The sequence below is a fragment of the Magallana gigas genome, chromosome 7 (genome assembly GCF_963853765.1).
Source record: "Magallana gigas chromosome 7, xbMagGiga1.1, whole genome shotgun sequence".
Classification (NCBI taxonomy): domain Eukaryota; kingdom Metazoa; phylum Mollusca; class Bivalvia; order Ostreida; family Ostreidae; genus Magallana; species Magallana gigas.
Window position 1 is genome coordinate 28,003,845 of NC_088859.1, and position 7,199 is coordinate 28,011,043.

Consider the following 7,199-nt stretch of genomic DNA (forward strand, 5'->3'; position numbering starts at 1 on the left):
AACCTCACACCCTCTCCCCCACTTCGAAAAAGAAAAACATGACATTGTAATAATTATATACATTGCAATCCATGTAGGTTTTATAATTGTAATTTGACTTTCCAGTTATCTAATTATAAATTGAATTGCGCCCGAAATGTTTTAAATATTCAAAGAATTTGTAGAACCATTTTCTACAGACATATAAAAATAAATATTGCCGTTTTCTTGTTTGAGAAATGACTGTAAAATTGTCGTTTCAGAACAACCCGTCCTTTTTCATGACAAAATGTATAACTGTTTATCAAATTTAAAATCAGTAATGCCGTTTGCGGGAGAAAAAGAAGAAGAATATGTTGAGGAAAGACAACCCTGCCTTTATCGTAAAAATAAATCCTGTTTATTGATAAATTTTCACTTGGCAGGCTTAGTCACGTGGCTACTTCGTTTACTCAAACAATTGATTTTCACTCAGTCTGGTTGGTTCCGACCAAGAACCACGGACGCTGTCCTGCTTTTTGCGCCCGCTGAGGTCGACACTTTCGAATCAACGTAAATATACATAACAAAGTAAGTAATATCACATTGAAATTCCCCAAAAATGTTGCAGATTCAAGAAAGACAACTAGAGAAGCTCTCCATCCCCATCCAATTAATCTGATCAATATATAATAACTAAATTTATTGTCATTCTCGCAATAGTTGTTTAGATTGGGAATAGACATTCACTATCTCAGACATTGACCATGGATTCGACTAGAAAGAGTTTTGTTATAAAAATAACGTACAATTAATTGAACTTATGCTTTTAATTGATCAAAGACATTCAGATATCATATAATTAAGGGAAGTTTGGAGATTATTGATACCCCCCCCCCCCCCCCCAAAAAAAAACTCCTCTAGGCACTAAACAATTTACAATGTGTGTTTTTTTAACTTTGCTTTTATTACTGACGCATGCATTTCGGGTCGGTTAAATTTGGGAAGCATGTAAAATTCATTTATTTTTCTATAAAAATTAATCTCATTTAAAAAAAGAAGATTTGCAGAATTCATCAACTATATATATATACATATATACTGAAAGGTAACAATCAATGTCTGACAATATTTAAAATGTATAAAGAAATTGATTCAGTTTACATGTAGCGCCCATTCTTTTTTTCTCTGACTGTATTATTTTTAGCGATCAATTCAATAGATAAATACTTATTACACATTCTAAATCTACAATGAGTTACTGCATTTTTCTTAGAGAGAACATTCCCAACTTTTTCTCGCAGCAAACATTTTTCTTAATTCACATATAGAAAATTCAATTACCGCGGAGCCCCCCCCCACCCCCACCCCCCACCCCCTTTTTTTTCGGGAGTTATAAAAAATTGAGATAAATATTCTACCCCTCCCCCACTTTCAAAAACGATGCTACGTGCCTGCTTGATGCTTTGATCGACAATAACGAAACACAGTTTTGTTTGAATTTATCAATCAATTTTATTTTATTCTATTTGCTATTGACCATTTACAACGTCAAAGGTATATATTTTCGGAAATAAAATTCGAGTTTTTCTGTGGATTAGTTTTACAGTATGTTTAAAATATACGTTTCTTTATGGAATAAGTAAATAAAGCCCCTGTTTAACCACGTTTGAAAAATAATCTATATTTGACGCTGACTGTAAAAGTCGTGTAAATCTAGAAAATAATAAAGCGTTAATATTGAGAACAACTGATTTGTCTGAATTTATTCCCAAATCCTATTGAAATATCTTAATTAAATTAATCATGTACAAGAATAGTTATTAAAACAGTCAAAACAAAATACAAGTAATATGTTTTTAATTAGATGTTACACCGACATGGAAAACCAGTGTTTCTATATACTATAGTTACTTAAAGGTCCTTACAACTGATTGTAACGTATGAGGAAACTCTATATATAGCATAACACGTCAATCAATAGCTGAGTTAAAACCTGTCCATATTTATGTCTCTGCCATTCCACGCAGGCTTAGTCAGGTGGTTACTTCGTTTACCAGAAATAAACAATTGACCTACATTCAATCGGGCTAACACCCAGAACCACGGACGCAGTCCTGCGATTTTGCACCCGCTATCTTATTAACTTTGGTGTGGATGTATTCGTATTTAGAAAAATACAGGTTTTACTATTTTTAAAAAAAAAATATTTATGTACACACGGACAACCACATCACATACATGGTCAATGTTAAGTGTAATAGCTCTTTCATACTTGATTTGTCCCTAGCATGTAAATAATACATACATTGGAATGGACGTGATCATTGAAGACACATTACTGATCGAAAGTAGTATGAATTGTTTTATTTTAACATACATATCATTACAACAGGAGCAAGTCCCTACATGCATGGTTCTACGGCCTGTTGAAGAAAAAGTAATGAAAAAAAATGAAGGTCTTTATTTTTATGATTTTCAACGTAATTATTCATTTTCGTTTAGGACTAGACAATTGAATAAAAATTAAATCAAGTGGAATACATGTATACGAAGTCACAACCCGAAATTATATTTAGAAACAGTATGAGCAAAAATAGCTCGGCCTTATATTTGTGCCTTATATGGTGGATATTTAAAAGAAATAATCGTGCAGGCTTGATCGTGTGGTTACTTCGTTACTCAAACAATTGTTCGTCACACAATGTGGTTGGTTTCCAACTGTACCACTGATGCCACCCTGTACTTTTCGCACCCGCTGGAGCCCCAACTTCCAGTTTTTCAAGTAAAATAGCAGAAACTGAAGAGTTTGACTAAAGAAATTCTTGAAAACGATTGTAGAATCAAGAAAGACAACCGGGGCTGGCTAAGTAAAAATACTCTATCGTTTTAAAATGTAGTTGTGCAGGCCTAGTGTGATCATTTTAAACATCCGACATCCCACGATCGGCAGTTCGAACCGAAAACTTATACTCTCATATGTGTCAAGAAGAAAGTTTTATATGATAAAAATCTTCTTTGGCTGACCAATTATATGAGTTTGTGATATTCGAAAATGTTAACTAGTTTAAAATTTTAATTAAAATATACTGTTGTCCCTAATATTTTCCACCTCCAATAGAAATATAAAAAAGAAAATTTTGATTTAAAAAAGTGACATCAATTCTAATGGATATTTGAGTTAAATCATTATAGGTTCTTTTAAAAAGTGATGTGAAAAAAATCTTGTTAACGAACATAAATAAGAATGGAAGGCCCTAGAAATGACCAGCGCCAAGATCAATTTAAATTCTAAAATTTCTGTTCAATTCTTTTTTTTTTTTTTTTCTTTTTTTTTTTTTACCAAATTTAGATATTCTTCAAACTTTCTTTCATAGACAAAAATAAATATAATGAATACTAGTTCTTGCTTCATAAGCATTTTTGCCGATTATATTTTTTACCCAATCTGATTAAAATCAGATCCTTTGATTCGCTCACGAAGATCGCTACTACACTAGGATCTCCTATATATAGTGTAGGGATCTTCGTGAGCGGATCAAAGGATCTGATTTTAATCAGATTGTTTTTTACCAATATAAGATAAAGAATAAAATAATTTCGAATAGTAGACTTGCATTCCCATTTTACTTTATTGAAATAAGCATTAAAAATTGTTTTCAAAGTTGAAAATATGGATTTTGATTGAAATAAATAAACCAAAATATGAATGTCTGTTGTCCAATACTTACGAGTATAGCTCAAAATTTTTATATGTACATAAAGGTCTTTACTTTTTATGATTATCTTTGATTTGCTTAGGTCTCTATGTTTAATAATCAGTGTTCCGCTATTTAACTCTCTTTAATTTTTGTTGATTATATGCCAAACATCTATGTTTAAAAAAAGTTCGTAAAGTAAGAATAAGAAATTTAATTAGAGTGAAATTCAGATTGAAATTTAAATTTGAGTTCAGACGAAATGATAACGCATTGAAATTACCGTAAAACAACACACGCGGTACATACATATATTTGAGCAAGTCTAGGATTTACTTTACAGTTATAAGTTTGATATCATTTTATATTTAAAACAAAAATCTCATTTAACAAACATGTTAAATGTATAAGTTGATTGAAAAATAATTTGGAAAAAAATTCTAATATGATTAAGACAATTTTAACAATTGAATATATATATATATATATATATATATATATATATATATATATATATATATATATATATATATATATATATATATAAAACTTAAATGAATAAAAAAACATGTTTTACTCGGACTTTGTGTTTTTATTCATTTAAGTTTTCTATATCTTATCCGTCCACTGTGAATTTTTTCTGGATTTACCTTTTTATATATATATATATATATATATATATATATATATATATATATATATATATATAAAATCGTCGTTATTTCCATAGCTTGATATTTTCTCAACACCCCCTCCCCCCCCCCCCTCCCTACATAAATGATTCTCACATTTGACACTATTTGTTACGGTCATTTGATAAACGAGTATCTAAGACAATTTCTTTTATATGAAATTTGGAGAAACCGTAATGAAAATCGTCAAATCTTTGTGAAAAGCAACATCTTATCGTAAACATGAATCCTGTTTATTGATAAATTCTAACTTGGCAGGCTTAGTCACGTGGTTACTTCGTTTATTTGTCAAACAATTGATTTTCACTCAGTCTGGTTGGTTCCGACTATGGACGCTGTCCTACTTTTTACACCCACTGGGGTCGACACTTTCAACGTTACTTAAGAAATACAGAAAGTAATTTCTTATCATGTAAGGATTCACAGAAATTAATGCAGATTCAAGAAAGATATATAACTGAAAAACCTTTCATTCTAAATCCGGACGATATCTTTACATATTATGTTTGTCGAATTCTTCTAAGGACCAGAAAAGAAAGCAAACCAAAATTAAAAAAAACCACAGACATACAAGCAAACAAAAGAATGATAAATGAAGTATTGTACTTATCCAAACGGGTAATGCGTATCCCCCCCCCCTTGGCAATTTAAGTATAAATTGTTAAAAGACAATAGCATGATACAAAAATCCCTTTTTTTTACTGTAACAGCTAACTTCCCCATCGTTTGTTTGGTTTTGTTAAGTGGCTTTAATTTATGTGTTTTATATATATATATATATATATATATATATATATATATATATATATATATATATATATATATATATATGGTCAGCAGTGGCACCTGATCCTGCTCCCAATTTTTTTTCCTTTGGACTCTTGATCGATTTAGAACATTGTACTTTATCGCTACATTTTATACAAGGAACCTATATAGGGACTGTGGAACTTTTGATCTGGGAGTCCCTCCCCCTCCCTTCCTTGCCGCACAGTGTATATATTGACTCAAAGGAGACTAAATATTGTTGCTATCATACTTAATGGTTCACTATAATATACTGATAGGCTGTACGGTCCAAACTTGTACTTAAACAAAGTCATATCTTGCTACAAGCTCTGTACACTGATAGATGATTCAGGTTACTATATAAACAATGCGTTATACAGTCTTACTATAATAGATGGATAAATTCAAGCGATCATACATATTCTTAGTGCCTAAAAAGCGAAAGTAAACGTAAACAACTATAACTTAATAAAGTATGACTGCATATTAAGGAGATGAGCAACTGAATAGATTGTCAGAACTTGTTTCCAATCCAATTGATGTTTTTGTCAATAAAGTACGTATGTTGAAGAGGCGATATGCTTCGCAGAAATTCGACACCTACAATAATATCATTATATTTCTGTATATATTGCACATTACACAAACTTTGTGTTAAGTAACACAAAACAATAAAGACGTTAAAAAAACATCATACTAGCTAGTACTGTATATTTGTATCAAAAGCGAAAGTTGACGTCAGCTGTTTATTTATTAATGCGTATCGACATGGACCTATTATATTTATTAATTGTATACAAATAATGATCCTTAAAAGTGCAACTATAGTATGAGGAATTTAGTTTACGCCATCCACATGCAGCTGCTTAAAATCCAGTCTGATTATAACCACTCCTTTTCTTTAACAAGAAAAAAAGGGGGAGGTTATTCAGACTGCTTGAAATTACTTTCTATTTATATCCGTTTGTTTACACGCAGGCTTAGTCAAGTGGTTACTTCGTTTACCAGAATTAAACAATTGACCTACCTTCAATCGGGCTAACACCCAGGACCACGGACGCCGTCCTGCACTTTTGCACCCGCTGTCTTATCAACTTTAGTCGGATAATATTTGTATTTAGTAAAAGCCATTGGTTCCAGAGGTCTTTTGATTTTATTTCACATTTTCCCTACTTCTGATACATGGTCTTATACATTAGTACACATATGTATTAGTATATATAGAGACACATATTCATGTTTCTATTATGTAAAAATGTGACCCTTTTGACATTATTCAATCGATAAATAATAATACAGTAAATAAGTAATTTATAAGTACAATCATACAATCATACAATGGATAAAAAGGAAATGTTTGATGGTGATATAACATGTATTGTTATATTCAGTAGTATATTCTCACTATATAACTCTATATAGACGAATAGTCTATAATTGTAATATCAGCTCGTCCGAAAAATATTGACCGGTCAATATTTTTTAGATATTGACCGGCTAGGAATAATATCTAGAGAACATTCCCTCTATTTCAAATAATCGCCTCTGATTTGTTGATTTGTAAACGGTGACGTAAATAATTCTTCGTGACTCCAAAACAAGGTGACGTCATAATAGACAGTCAGTCAAGGCAAGTAAACAACGAACGCGCAATGCGACGGTTTGCTATCATAACGGATATAAGGAATCAGGTAGAACACATGTCTGATAATTCTTACGGTCGGCGGAATATCACAAGTGACCGTTTGATGCTGAGGATATTTTGGAAATGAACTTTGCACAAAATTGAATTTGTGAATACTTTGTTGAGTTGAGAAAATTACGGCGATCTCTTTTCAATTAATTTCTTAAATTTTGGTTTGTTTTTTCATATAACAAAACAAATGTTGACTGTGTTTTCGGGCAACATTGATTATACTAGCCCCCTTGGGACGAAAATATTGCCCTCCGCTTCGCGTCGGGCAATATTTCGTCCCTCGGGGGCTAATATAATCAATGTTGCCCTCAACCCCAGTCAATATTTGTATAATATTTAATGATTTATAAAAGGAGTAATAATGGA